Genomic DNA, 16,228 nt, shown 5'->3' with positions numbered 1-16,228 from the left:
TCTTGACCCTATATGAATACACTGAATAAATTCGATCTTCAATTTAAAACATTTATACTAATAGATACCACAAAATATTATGTTATACTTAATGAAAGTATGAATAAACTCTTAAGTGTTAGTGAATCTATTGTTTTGATGGGATACACATTCTACGAAACTAGTTTCAACGATCCAACCGTCAAACATGTTTGTATATACTCCGAGATCGCATACGCCAAAAATTGCAAAAAACAAACATTTAGAGATCGAGTAACGGAAAAAAAAAATTTCGACGGTTATCAACGAAAAATCACGATTTAACGGTTATTTTAACTCCGATTTTGATAATTTTTTTACAGCTACACTCATTGACCCTATATGAATACAATAAATGAACTCGATCTTCAATTTAAAATATTTATATTAATGGATACTACATAATCTTATGTTATACTTAATGAAAGTATGAATAAACTCTTAACTGTTAGCGAATCTATCATTTTGATGGGATACGCATTCTACGAAACTAATTTCAATGATCCAACCGTCAAACTTGTTTGTATATACTTCGAGATCGCATATGCTAAAAATCGTAAAAAACAAACATTTAGAGATCAAGTAATGGGACAAAACCTTTCGACGGTTATCAACAAAAAATCACTATTTAACGGTTATTTTAACTCCGATTTTGATGATTTTTTACAGCTACACTCCTTGACCCCATATGAATACAACGAATGAACTCGATTTTCAAGTTAAAATATTTATATTAATGGATATCACAAAATCTTATGTTATAGTTAATGAAAGTATGAATAAACTCTTAAATGTTAGTAAATCTATCGTTTTGATGGGATACGCATTCTACGAAACTAATTTCAACGATCCAACCGTTAAACTTGTTTGTATATACTTCGAGATAACATATGCTAAAAATCGCAAAAAACATACATTTAGAGATCAAGTAACGGGACAAAAATTTTCGACGGTTGTCAACAAAAAATCACGATTTAACGGTTATTTTAACTCTGATTTTGATGAGTTTTTATAACTACACTTCTTGACCCTATATGAATACAATGAATGAACTCGATCTTCAATTTAAAATATTTACATTAATGGATATCACAAAATCTTATGTTATACTTAATGACTGTATGAATAAACTCTTAAGTGTTAGCGAATCTATCATTTTGATGGGATACGCATTCTACGAAACTAATTTCAACGATCCAACCGTCAAACTTGTTTGTATATACTTCGAGATCGCATATGCTAAAAATCGTAAAAAACAAGTATTTAGAGATCAAGTAACGGGACAAAACCTTTCGACGGTTATCAACAAAAAATCACGATTTAACGGTTATTTTAACTCCGATTTTGATGATTTTTTACAGCTACACTTCTTGACCTTATATGAATACACTGAATGAATTCGATCTTCAATTTAAAATATTTACACTAATGGATACCACAAAATCTTATGTTATACTTGATGAAAGTATGAATAAACTCTTAAGTGTTAGTGAATCTATTGTTTTGATGGGATACGCATTCTACGAAACTAGTTTCAACGATCTAACCGTCAAACATGTTTGTATATACTTCGAGATCGAATACGCAAAAAATTGCAAAAAATAAACATTCAGAGATCGAGTAACGGGACAAAACGTTTTTACGGTTACCAACGAAAAATCACGATTTAACATTTATTTTAACTCCGATTTTGATGATTTTTTACAGTTACACTCATTGACCCTATATGAATACAATGAATGAACTCGATCTTCAATTTAAAATATTTACATTAATGGATACCACATTATCTTATGTTATACATGATGAAAGTATGAATAAACTCTTAAGTGTTAGTGAATCTATCTTTTTGATGTGATACGCATTATACGAAACTAATTTCAACGATCCAACCGTCAAACTTGTTTGTATATACTTCGAGATCACATATGCTAAAAATCGCAAAAAACAAACATTTAGAGATCAAGTAACGGGACAAAACCTTTCGACGATTATCAACAAAAAATCCCGATTTAACGGTTATTTTAATTTCGATTTTGATGATTTTTTACAGCTACACTTCTTGACCCGATATGAATACAATGAATGAACTCGATCTTCAATTTAAAATATTTACATTAATGGATATCACGCAAGGGGGAAAATAATTGGGATTTTAAATTTTAATATCCTCCAAAATATTAAAAAAAAACACAAAAAAAATCCACCACGGGCCGATGGCGTGGTGAATTTTCAAAAGGCGGTGTGGTTGTTTTGATATTCCATCACGGAATTAAAAATCGTTGTAGATTATTCACTTTTAACAATGGGCCAAAATCTGACCATAGTGAATTAATATTATCTACCACGAGCTACATTTAACCGTGGTAATTAAATAGTTCTACCACAAGCTGTTGAAGCCCGTGATGGAATTGATGTGGTAAATATGCTGTTATGTACTAGTGATAGGAATGTAATTGGCAGATTTTTATAATTCAAGGACTGATTTTTCTGAAGAAGAAAAAAATAGTTTAGTGACCTAATTTTCAATCAAGTGATAATTCAGAGATTAAATTGGCAATTCACCCTATTTGTAATGGAAAAAAAAAAACGAAATTAGTCACATAATTTATTCTTGTTTTTGGTTACATATTTTATATGCACCGTCCTGATGTTGAAGTGGGTTCCAAAGTATATAAGACTTAGTATTATATTTTAGTGATACCTTTATTTATGATTGAGAGTTCATAATTTTAATTTTCGTTGAAAGGGAGTCCAAACCAAATTATATTGTTGTATTAAAAAATACACTTCTAGATAAAGTTGTCTCAATACAAAACAATATGTAAACTAATTGAAGGCACAAGCAAAGGTGGATTCATATAGGTACCGTTTGGTACGCAGACGGGACGGAACGGAACGGAACGGGACGGAACGGAACGGGACGGGACGGGACGAGACGGGACGGGACGGGACGGGACGAGACGGGACGGGACGGAACGGATGATGTAAATATTGAAAAAGATAAGGAGAAGTTTTGTCATAAAATGTTATAAATTTGTGTTCCACGGATGTGGAACGGGTCGTTCCAGGGGGAAGAGGTGGAACGAAAAATCAGCCAAATTTCGTCCCATGGGACAACCCGTTTCACAGTTTTTAGGCGCACCAAACGTGGGACGGAACGGCTCGTTCCGTTCCGTCCCGTCCCGTCCCACGTACCAAACGGTACCATATGGACCCAGTTGGTCCCATGATCACCTGGAAGTCTGAAAAAAGAGCTTATGAGTAGTGGCGAAGCCAAAAAATAATATCAGGAGGGTCAGTAAGAATAGCACGCATATCGCGTAAATTTTTTTAAACATAAATAACATGCATATCACTATTTCATCGAGTTTTAGTAGTCCTGAAGTCATTTGTAAAGACATACTGCACACCTGTTAATGCCTCATTTGTGTGGGTAATTAATATGTTCCAAGCTGCTCCCATATGAATGCTTAACAAAGAAACACACTAACAATGTTTGATATCATTGCATCTCATGAATATGTTTGTCCAAGGATGATGATGCTTTGTTATTCTCTAAGATCACCATTTCATTTACTTTGCATTTTTGGATATTTTTTACATGGTTCTTATTTTTTTCTTCCTACAATTGTAATCACAATCAACAAATAAGCTAGAGGTAAATAATATTAGAGCTAGACTATAAAGGGACAACACCTCTCTAACGTATTTTATCAAGCAGTTGAAGGGCATATATGAAGGGCAACTCCAACTTTCAAAGGGGCAACACCCAAGTCATCCATGGAGATTCACTGGAGTTTGGAGGGTTACTTAACCCCCCCTTGCCCCTAAGTCGGTTCGCCCCTACCTGTGAGGACCTTTGAGTACCACTTAACAATCTGGGCAAGTGGTGAAAGAGAGAAGACGACCATGACTTTGTGGATATTGTACAATAAAAGCTTTGAACCAAAAAAAAGATCTAATTTCAGATGAAGAGGATGATCATCATGGCTATGCTCTTGGACCTTGGTTCCAATGAAGAAGAAAGACGTTCTTTATTCATTTCCCACGCGACCAACTCCCAATTTTTCTTGTTCTTTTTTAATTATTGTTCAATCAAATTGTGCCCCCTAGCATTTTAATTAATAAAGGTATGGTGTACTACTCAACCAGTACTTTTTTAAATCACATGTTTGACACCTTTAGTTCGTTTAAAATTTACTATAAATTCATATGGCATGTGAAAAATATATCGTAAAGTACTACAAACTCGTAATTACTTAAACTTTATTCTCATACCATCAAATTCACTAAAATACTAAACTCACCATCTCCCTCTTAGTGTAAATACTATGGTCTGTTAAAAAAAAAAAACTCAAACATTAAATGAGAATATGCTAGTAAACCAAAATTTAACCTTATCTACAACTCCATTAATAAAATCTTCTTTGTCAACCAAAATAGGGTATAAAGACAATTCTCTCTAAGAGCATCTCCAAAGGAGATGCCAAAATATACAAATAAGTTATAATAGTAAAAAAAAGACCACACTAATATTCTCCAACCAAAGTGTCAAATCCTATGTGGTGATGACATATATTGGTAGCAAAAGAGGTTGCTGTCAAATTTGATTGCAGCTTCAAATGTTTTTTTATTAATTATTAAATATATTTTATTAATTTTTAATTAGTTTAATCATTTATTATAATTAATGTTGAGTTGACCGATGCAATTATCCTATTTTTCTTCTTCTTTTCAATCAAGGAAGGTGAACACCTTACTGATTAAACTTTAAATGTCCCTTATTAAATTTTAATTAGTTTAATAATTTATTTTATAAAATAATAAAATAATAATTTAATTTGACATATCGATTGAAGAATAAAACTTTAAAAGATGTTAAGGTGCCACATAAGCGGTTAAAATTTAAGTTTTATGTTCAAAATTGGGAGATTGTCTGATTCACATACAACGCAAGGAGAGGCCTAGAAACTTGTGTAGTTGCGCCATGTGGATTGTTTACTTTGTAGCAGAAAGATGAGTGTACATCAAGCAACCCTTAATTTGAGACAAGGACATATAAGTAAATTCACTTACAGATTTTCAAAAAATTTATAAATAAAAACCTTTTCTCTTTCTGTCCAGAGAAATCCCAAACTCGCGGAAAATTTCTCCTCTCTCTCTCCTCTCTCGTCCCTCTCACTCTCTACTCCGTCATTGTCAGCAAATCACCATAACCGTCTCACTCTCTCTCTCTCTCTCTCTCTCTCTCTAACTTTCTCTCTCTAAGATCTCCATATATATATATAGATAGCTGGGAGCAGAGCACTCTGTTTCATGCTCCGTGTAGCCGACCAAGACCGTTGCAATGGCGGGAAACGACTGGGTGAACAGTTACTTGGAGGCGATCCTCGACGTCGGTCCGGGCCTCGACGACGCCAAATCGTCGCTCCTCCTCCGCGAACGTGGCCGTTTCAGTCCGACTCGTTACTTCGTCGAAGAGGTCATCACTCGCTACGATGAGACCGATCTCCACCGCTCCTGGGTTCGGGTACGATTCCTATTAACAACGCCATTTCCATTTTTGAATCGATTTGGATTTTCGACATTTCGTAATTTTATTGATTTGTTTTTGCTAATTCGGTGGCTTTGATTTCAGGCTGCGGCGACGGCGAGGAGTCCGGAGGAGAGAAACACCAGGTTGGAGAACATGTGCTGGCGAATTTGGAATTTGGCTCGCAAAAAGAAGCAGGTTCTTAAATATATATGTTTTTTTTTTAAACAATTTGTCTTTTCTGTTGATGATTTCATTGTATTCAGCTACTAAATGCGTCAATTGAGCGTGTGTTTTTTTATTTGTAGCTGAGCAAATGAAAATAAAAATGAAACCTTAATAAAAAGTTAAAAAAAAAAGTTAAAACAGAACGAAAATTGTATCATACAATGCCGGATTTTACTGATTACATTGAATCAATGTTGTTCACAGTTAAGATTTTGCCTTATGGTACGAGGAGATTTAGACACTCATCCCTTTGTTTTTGTTTCTTAATTCTCCTTTGATTCATTTATTTTTTTAATACAAGCGATATTACTTTTATTTACACTTGGGGAGTGGGGAGGGTTTGGACTAGAGATGGGCAAATATCCATTGGTTATGGGTAACCGCGGTTATCTGTTCATTTAAATTAAACGGTTACGGTTATGGGTAACCGTTTAGATAAATAAACGGTTATGGGTATAACCGTTTACCCGCGAAATTTAAATGGGCGGTTATGGGTATTAACCACAGTTATAAACGGGTAACCGTTTACCCATTTATTTTATATATGTAAAACTAACACAAACCATGTTCTCAATCCAATAATACTTAGCACCTAATAAATTAGCAAGGAATTCATCGGTCATTCTCTCAATAACACTACTACAGGAATAATGATTCTCATCATCAAGCAATTGGCCAAATTAATTTAAATTTCTTGCGGGTAACCGTGAAATTGACAGAAATGCTTTGACATAAATGTCTTCTAAACAATTTTTGTAACCCAATAATACTTAGCAAATATTATATTTACCTTCATTGGTAACAATTAAAAATATCGTCCGTAAACTATTATTTCAATTATTGGAATGGTATAAGGACTTAAAAAATTAAAATATGGAAATGTATGATGAATGTAGTACCTATACCGGTGTTTAATTGTAAAAAAAAAAGGGTAAATTACATAGTAGTCCCTCAGGTTTGAGGTCTATTACAATCTCATACAACATTTTTAAAACATTTCACTTTCATACCTCAAGTACTATTTTATTTCAATTTCATACAACCGTTAAAAATTCTGTTAAGTTAACCGTTAAGTGATGACGTGGCAAATATGAGGTCGCCATTTGTGCTGATGTGGCTGACACATTTATGCCACGTAGTTAAACACTTAATAAAAAATTAAAATATTAGAATAATTAATTAAAGAAAAATATAAAATTTATAAAAAAAATAAAAAACCCAAAAGTCCCCTTTGTCTTCCCCACCCCTTCCCCCCCACCAAAGCCCATCCCCCCACCAAAGCCCATCCCCCCCAACACCCACCCCCTTCTCCCATCCCTCATCACCCGAGCCTCCCCCGTAACCTTCAATCTCCATCTTGCTCCAGATTCGTCAATCTCCATCCCAAAAGCCAAAAACTGGAAAAGTTCCAAATTTTCCCACACTCAACAGAACACAAAGAAATCTAAACATTTCCTACCCATTTTCTCTCAATTCCCTCTAACCAAACACACCATGTTGTCTTTCGAAAGAATATGCAAAGCCTACCCATTCAATTTCAAATCCTCAAAAACCCAGCAAAACTAAAAAACCAAAAAACTAAAATATCCAAAATTTTCCCCTCACCCTCTATCATTTTCTCAGCAACCAAACACAACCTAGCATCCCAATAATAAAAAAAAAAAAAGTCTTTCAAATCAAAATTCACCAACAGCAACCCTCAAAAGTGCTCTCTGGACCCTTGTATCAGTCTGCTCCAAAACCTTCATCTGAACTCTCACGACCTCCCAAATCATCCTGGTCCGCTAACTCCTCCCCTGGCTCACTGTGTCACCGCCACCGAGTCTCCTGCCAAACGACAACTTCAAACCCAGCGCCTTTTTGACCCGGCTCGCCACCGACGACAGAAGCAAAGTTAGAGCACTCTGGTCGGTCTTCTCGGACTGTGGGATGTAGGTGAGAGGTTTGGGCTCGGAGATCCGGCAGACTCCGACTAAGATCTCGTAGACAGTTTCCCGGAGCTTCAAGTCCGAGAGAGAAAGGGGCTCAAAATTAGGGATTTGAAGAGAGCAATTACCTTTAGTTGGGTGAGCTTAGGGTTTTTGTATATAAGCACTGCAACTTCAATCGAAGTCCTGAGACAGTTTGGATTCTGAGTTGAGATGTGAAGAGGGAGGATTGGGTTTCTGGGGAGAGATATGGAAATGGAAGTGGAAGTGAAGAGAATGTGGGAGAGGGAGGATTGCCGTTTATCGAAACAAATTACAGTGTTGGTGATTATGTTAGAGAGGATGGGGGCAGCAATTACTCCGCACAGTTCAAGAATTTAGAGAATCTGGTGAAGAAATTATATGGGTTGCAGGGAAGGGGAGGGGAAAAGGGGTTCAGCTTTTGCTTTTGCTTTTGTTTTTTTTTTAAGAAGATTCAGATTTTAAAAAAAAAAAATTTAATTTTTTTTTGCCACGTGGCATACATTTGGCAGCCACGTGGCACACATTTGGCAGCCATGTCAGCACTTAACGGATCAATGGATGGAAAATGTAACGGAGGTATTATTTTGAAATAAAATAGTACTTGAGGTATGAAAGTGAAATGTTTTAAAGATGTTGTATGAGTTTGTAATAGACCTCAAACCTGAGGGGCTACTATGTAATTTACCCAAAAAAAAATTATGACAATTTTTTTTTTAATTTTCAAGTTGTTAAAAAACATATAGACGGGTGAAAAAAGGGTAATGGTAAAAAAAAAAATAAACGGGTTAAAAAGGATAAATGGGTAAACGGGTATTAAACGGTTACGGTTAAATGGGTATGCGGTTATGGGTATGGTTAACCGTTTATAAACGGTTATGGGTATGGGTATAACCGTTTAGGCAATTAGCCAACGGGTAAACGATTATGCGGGTATGAGCATAAACGGTTATGGGTAAATTAACGGCGGTTACCCTCCCGCGTAACATTGCCCATCCTTAGTTTGGACCCAAGACACGCTAGGTTGCAGAGGATGGCCCTGACTGCAAGGGCAATCACCGGTTAGCCTCCTTTAATTCATGTTAGAAAAGAAAAAAGGAGTGGAAATAATTTCATGTTGCTAATTATTGTTCAATTTATCAAGGGGAAGACTTGTGCTTGTGAAAAAGCACAAGTGATTACTGACAGGAAGTGAATTTATTTTATTATTTACTTTGAGAAGGGGGCCGCTTTTAAGTTTTTGGCTTTAAAATTTGCCGTTTGCTTTGCTAATTGATCAGATTGAGGGAGAAGAAGCTCAGCGTGTGGCTAGACGTCGTCTTGAAAGGGAACGAGGCAGGAGAGAGGCGACTGAGGATATGTCCGAAGACTTGTCTGAGGGAGAGAAAGGAGACACGGTGGGTGACATTTCAGCTCATGGTGGTGATAGCACTAGAGGAGGAAGAATGAAAAGAATCAATTCCACTGATGCGATGGAGAACTGGGCTAGTCAACAAAAAGAAAAGAAATTCTACATGGTGTTAATAAGGCATGAGCCAAACTTTTTTATGCATTTAAACTTTTAGACTTTGATTTCATTATCTATAATTCTTCATGCAGCCTTCATGGCCTGATCCGTGGAGAGAATATGGAGCTTGGTCGTGATTCTGATACTGGTGGCCAGGTAACTTTTGGGAATAGAAATTGTTAATTACAATATTTATCTTGACGTGGTTGTGCACTCAGTTGATGATTATTGAAAACATTTATAAACTGGAATTAAAAGCTTCCATATTACTTGCTTTGGAGTATAAATGCTTTCATCATTTTCAGGTCAAGTATGTAGTAGAACTTACCAGGGCCTTAGGTTCAATGCCTGGAGTTTATCGGGTTGATTTGCTTACAAGACAAGTGGCAGCTCCAGATGTGGATTGGAGTTATGGGGAACCAACTGAAATGCTGAATCCATTAAACACTGAGAATTCGAAGGAGGAGCTTGGGGAGAGTAGTGGAGCTTATATAGTCCGTATACCATTTGGCCCAAGAGATAAATATGCCCCAAAAGAACTTCTTTGGCCCCACATACCTGAGTTTGTTGACGGTGCACTTACCCACATTATACAGATGTCCAAAGCTCTGGGAGAGCAAATTGGAGGTGGGCAACCAGTTTGGCCCGTTGCAATTCATGGACATTATGCAGATGCTGGTGATTCTGCTGCTCTTTTATCTGGTGCCTTGAATGTCCCAATGGTATTTACTGGTCACTCACTTGGACGAGATAAGCTTGAACAACTTTTGAAACAAGGACGTCAATCAAGGGAAGAAATAAATACAACATACAAAATAATGAGACGGATAGAAGCAGAGGAGTTAACCCTAGATGCCTCTGAGATTGTTATCACAAGCACTAGACAGGAGATAGAATCACAATGGCGCTTGTATGATGGCTTTGATCCAATACTAGAACGCAAACTAAGAGCAAGAATCAAAAGGGGTGTAAGCTGTCACGGAAGGTTTATGCCTCGCATGGTTGTAAGTATCAAATATTTTTCTCTTCATATTATTTTTATCAAAATTTTGGCCTTCTTTTTTGAAAAGGATAAATATTAAGTGATAGAAATGTTATTCAGTTTCTTTTGTTTTGGTTAGGTAATACCTCCAGGAATGGAATTTCATCATATTATTCCACTGGATGGAGATGGGGATGGTGAAGGAGAAAGACATGATGATAATTCGATTTCTCCCGACCCGCCAATTTGGTCGGAGGTTATAATTCTTCTTTCTTCTCATGTCTCCTTAATTGGATTTTAAGCGTGATAGATTTATGTTGCTCCTTTTCCGTATGGTTGTTCATAACAAATATTCGATTGTGATACATGTTTTTTGCAGTATATATTTTGGTTATAATGTTAATACTAATGATGTTGTATCGGCAGATCATGCGTTTTTTTACCAATCCACGGAAGCCTATGATACTTGCCCTTGCCAGGGCAGACCCTAAAAAGAATATTACGACCTTGGTCAAAGCATTTGGAGAGTGTCGCCCACTGAGGGAGCTTGCTAACCTTGTATGTTCAAATTCCTTAACTGCACCTTCTTACCGTTTATTTCATATGTCTACTGAGTGCTGACTGATAGATGAGGCTTCCTTTGTTCAGGTTTTGAATAAAAAACTGTGCTTTGTATATGTATTATTCAGATGCTTTCTCATTCTGTCATTACAGACATTGATTATGGGAAACCGTGATGACATTGATGAAATGTCCAGCACAAATGCATCTGTGCTTCTTTCCATTCTTAAGCTGATTGACAGATATGATCTTTACGGTCATGTGGCTTATCCGAAACATCACAAGCAGTCTGATGTTCCTGACATTTATCGTCTGGCGGCAAAGACAAAGGTACTTTTATCTTTTACAGCAGTGCAACTAGATTAACCACCTCAATTGTGCATGCAGTTTGCTTTTAGGTATATAATTTTTGCTCAGCTTCTGGATGTTTTATGCATAGTCAGGTTCAGAGTCATACTAAATTTGGCTAGGCATGCTTGTAGATATCACTTCTTTGAGTTAAAGCTAGACTTAACTCTCATGCTTAAGATATTTGAGGTTATTTTATGTCAAAGTAACAGGAAAAGGGCGACCTTTGTTTTAGAATTAGGAGACTGGAGGTTTGTTATTTGTGCCTTCAGATTTATAATCTTTGTCTCTCTGAGGATATAAGTTTAGGCATGAACCCAAAATCAATGTTTATGAATAAAGAGTAAATATGGTGAAAGAACTATAGGTCATAGCTTCTGTTTAACTAGGCAGCTTTTAAGTGCATCATAGGGAGGGGAATGCATATTGAATATCTTGGTTATAAAGTATAATGAGTTTTTGTTGTATGGCGTAAACGGTATGGGATAAGAACTTTCCAGTTTCAATAATTTACATGATATTCAGTTGTTATACCAAGAAAGTTATATGGCTCAAGTTAACAGTAATATTGTTGATTTCTTGGCAGGGTGTTTTCATCAATCCAGCATTCATCGAGCCATTTGGTCTTACTTTAATTGAGGTACATGTCTCTACATTATCAAAGGAATACATTTCAGATAGTTAATATAAAATCCAACCGAAGATCCTTTGTTGAATAGGCAGCAGCTCATGGCTTACCTATCGTTGCCACACAAAATGGGGGTCCTGTTGATATCCATCGGGTATGTCCATCCTGGAGAACATTCGAATTCCATTGAAAGATTTCTAATTTTCTTTTGGAGCAGTTTTGAGTTAAATTATTGATACTATTATTAATACTAATTACCAAGGCAACTGAATTGTGACAGGTTCTTGACAATGGTCTACTAGTTGATCCCCATGATCAGCGGTCAATAGTGGATGCCCTTCTGAAGCTTGTTTCGGACAAGCAACTTTGGGCAAGATGCAGGCAGAATGGACTGAAAAACATTCACCTTTTCTCATGGCCAGAGCATTGTAAGACATACTAACTCGCATAACCAGTTGCAAACCAAGGCAGCCACAATGGCAAAGAAATGATGCTGACTTTGACAAAACCCGATTCACCTAGTGATTCTCTGAGGGATATTCAAGATATATCTTTGAACTTGAAACTCTCACTGGATGGCGACAAAACTGAAGGGAGTGCTGCTCTTGATAATGCTTTAGAGGCTGAAGACCATGCTGCTGGAGGGAAGACTAAGGAGCAGAATGCGGTTTTGACATTGTCAAAAGGCGTTTGTCAAAAGCCTGGTTCCACAGAGAAAGCAGACAACAGTTCTGAGGCTGGTAAATTTCTGGCATTCAGGAAAAGGAAGTATGTTTGTGTAATTGCTGTGGATTGTGATACAACCTCAGAGTTCACTGAGATCATTGAGAAGGTTACTGAGGCAGTGGGGAAGGACAGAGATGCAGGACCTATTGGATTTATATTATCAACAGCGTTGGGCATATCTGAGATCCATTCTCTTTTGATTTCAGGAGGTTTGAGTCCTTCACAGTTTGATGCTTTTATCTGTAACAGTGGTGGTGAGCTCTACTATCCATCTTCAAGCTCTGAGGATAGTCCTTCTGGGCTTCCCTTTGTGGTGGACATAGATTATTGTTCACACATTGAATACCACTGGGGAGCAGAAGGTTTGAGAAAGACATTGGTTCGTTGGGTCGCTAATTTCAACGAAAAGAAAGGAAGGGAAACTGTTACAGAAGATGTATCAGCATCAACTAACCATTGCTATGCGTATAAAGTGAAAGATCCAGAACTGGTAATATCTCTTGTGTATGTCTTGTGTTATGGATCCCCTTGTACGCTTTTTTTTGTATGTGGTGTTGCAAATTACAACCGACTACATTGTTACTTTTGGAGGTCATTGCTTCAGAGGAACTGCTTTATTTCTTGCGTTTTTGACATCTTATGTCATGGCAGCTTCCCCCTGTTAAGGAACTCCGGAAACTCATGAGAATTCAGGCTCTCCGTTGCCATGTTATATATTCCCTAAATGGCACCAGGCTGAATGTTATCCCTGTGTTGGCTTCTAGATCACAAGCACTCAGGTATAAATGCAGAAGTTATTTTATTTACCTAATTAGAAACCTGAGTGAAACTCATTACTTATATGCATGAGATCCTATTTGTCTCCGTTGTACTGCCTCGTCACTTTAAGGATTAGATAGCGTTTATAGTGTCTTCGCCTTTTTCATATCACTAACATTTAGTCTCCAGGTACCTGTATGTCCGTTGGGGCTTGAACTTGTCAACTGCTGTTGTCTTCGTGGGAGAAAGTGGTGACACGGATTATGAAGGTTCGCTTGGTGGGCTACACAAAACTGTGATACTGAAGGGAGTTGGCATTGGCGCTCGTAAGCTTCATGCCAACCGAAACTATCCTTTAGAACATGTCTTTCCAAACGACAGTCCCAATATGGCTCAAACTGAAGGATGCTCCGAAAATGACATAAGAGCGTCATTGGTGAAACTAGGGATTCTTAAGCGGTAGAAAACCCCGAATCATGCATTCCTGTTCGATTCCATATTCTCTTTAACTTTCTATTTGAACTGCAAATCACACGACATCCCTCAAAAATTCTTATCTATTATACTTGTGTCGCTGTTTGCATTTTCCCACTAGCAATTCGGACGCCGCTTTTTAGCGCAACCCATCCCTTGCTACGATTCGAACCACTTATTCAGTTTTCTGGTTTTGTTCAACATGAGAGAAAGTTGTGTTCTCTTGTTTTGTTAAGCATGTATAAATGTTGATGTTGGATTTTCTTCTTGGTTGCTTACAGAGAAATGATGAAAGTAGAGAGAGGAGTTTCGGTCTGTATTTTTCTCTAATGAATTGGCTATACAGACAACTGTTGATATATTCTCAAGTCATAGTGTGAACGCAAGCTTAACAATCTAACCATCATCAAATGATAAATTTTTCAGTGTGACCAGAATACGGGATGATATTTCACATCATTATATTAGTGGAGGGAAGTTTTATTTTTCAAGTGTTCCTTTACTTATATAATGAATGACATGTGGTGTACCACCTGTATTCTGGCTACACTGAAAAATCTCTATCTTAACAAACAACTCACTCTAATTAATCCGCTTAAGCTAGATATCCTGAGGTGTAAATGTCGAGCTATTAATCTAGTTACATTTGTCACTTTGGAAGTAACCCAAATCAATTTTTGCTTAGCATCATGTGATTGGTTTTTTCTTATTTAGTCATTGCGTAATTGGCTCGGGCTAGTGGTGATGTGGCATCGTAAGTGCATGTTAGTTTTTCTAAGAGTAATGCTAGAGAGATTAAATTTGTAAACTAAATAAAATGGAAGTTGATGATTGTATTATTATTTAATCGTTGATAAACGTACTTATTTTTTATTGGTGATACTTCATTTGATTTGCTAATTTAGTTTTCCTACTATTATTATTTTTGTAATTATCAGTGCCTAGTATGGAAAGCAATTAATCCTTTTGATTATTCTAGTACAGGTTCTATTTATAGGCTAATTTATAATTTTGTTTAGCTACTTTACTACCTTAATGCCACGGCCACTCTTTTTTTTATTTTTTTATTTTTTTATTTTTATTTTTTATCTACATTAAGCGGATGAGGGAGTGGGCTAAACTTCGCAATGGGTTAGCAATAATGTAATTCAAATTCGTTTTTAGCGAAAATCGATCTTAAAATATCTCAGTTACAAGTAAAAAAGAATATCACTAGATCATAATACTAAGTGGTAATACCACCTTTAGACTTGGGCCAGCAAAATAGGTTTCCTTTTCGTCCCTAATCCCGATTGATCTTGTCGAGTTTGTTGCAGATATGGCCACGCGGTTAGGCTGTTTACAGATAAACGGGAACATATCGTGGATTTTTCTCTCACTCCATTCTTTGACAATATTCTAAAAGGATAATACTCGTTCAAAATCTCAACAAAGATAAAAATTAATGCATCTAGACTGTTAAATTTAAACTATAATATGTGTATATTTTTACAATCACAATACTAAAAGTGAAACATATCAATCGCAATACCGACCCATATTATAATGTATGAATACTTTGAATGCGGTCCATAGTCTCTAACATTCTTTGACTAAAACCTTAATAGTATTCAAAGTTTAATCAAAGTCCTTTGACTTTGTACACTTCATTATATTACTATTAATATTTATATTTTTATAGTTTTGACATTAATTGTTTGATATTTTATGAGATTTATAATCCTATAAATTTAAAATCCCTCATTATAATACTATTAGAAACGGCTACAATAAAAAAAATTCAAACATTTTAATTGAATAAATGGATAAAAACTATGTAACAATAAGATATAATAAATGGCAAAAGAGTGTATCCATAGTGTTAAAAAAATTGGTACATTTCACATATAACAAAGTGGTACATTAATAAAGAAGAATGTGTACATTATAAATAAATTAGGGTACAAATAAAAGATTAAAAAATTATGAGTACAAATGAAATTTTAAAAAATATGGGCGCAAAATGAAATTAATACATGGGTACAAATTAAAACTAAAAATAAAATACTACAAATTAAAAAAAAAAGGTTGCAAATTAAAAGTGGGTACAAACTAAAAATATAAATATATGATACAAAGTTTAGCCATAAAACATAAATATACCATATGTAAATTTTCTATCATTGATTAATTATACAATGTCACGTGACGGTAAAGACATGGGCACAAATACAAATAAAACTTTAAAAAATAAGGGCACAAAAAGAAATTAATATATGGGTACAAAACTACAAATTAAAACTGAAAAGAAAATTGGTACAAATTAAAAAAGGTTTGCAAATTAAAAATGGGTACAAACTAAAAATAAAAAAATATGATAACAAATTTAGCCATAAATATAAATATACTAATTGTAACATTTTTAACACTAAATGAATATTTTTAGGTAAAAATATTTTATTATTGAAATAATTAATTATGTTATTAATACTAAGGATCTTGATCAAAAATTGAAAAGAAATAAGGTTTTAAT

General features: G+C 35.5%; 1 pseudogene; it reads left to right on the top strand.

The window, feature by feature from the left end:
* The first annotated feature begins 5,364 nt into the window (after positions 1 to 5,364).
* Positions 5,365 to 14,084, top strand: LOC103441500 (probable sucrose-phosphate synthase 1; annotated as a pseudogene).
* The last annotated feature ends 2,144 nt before the right edge of the window (positions 14,085 to 16,228 follow it).

The sequence above is a fragment of the Malus domestica genome, chromosome 08, assembly GCF_042453785.1.
Source record: "Malus domestica chromosome 08, GDT2T_hap1".
In the NCBI taxonomy this organism is placed as follows: domain Eukaryota; kingdom Viridiplantae; phylum Streptophyta; class Magnoliopsida; order Rosales; family Rosaceae; genus Malus; species Malus domestica.
The sequence above is the reverse complement of the archived record's forward strand: the minus strand, read 5'-3'. Positions and strand labels throughout refer to the sequence as shown.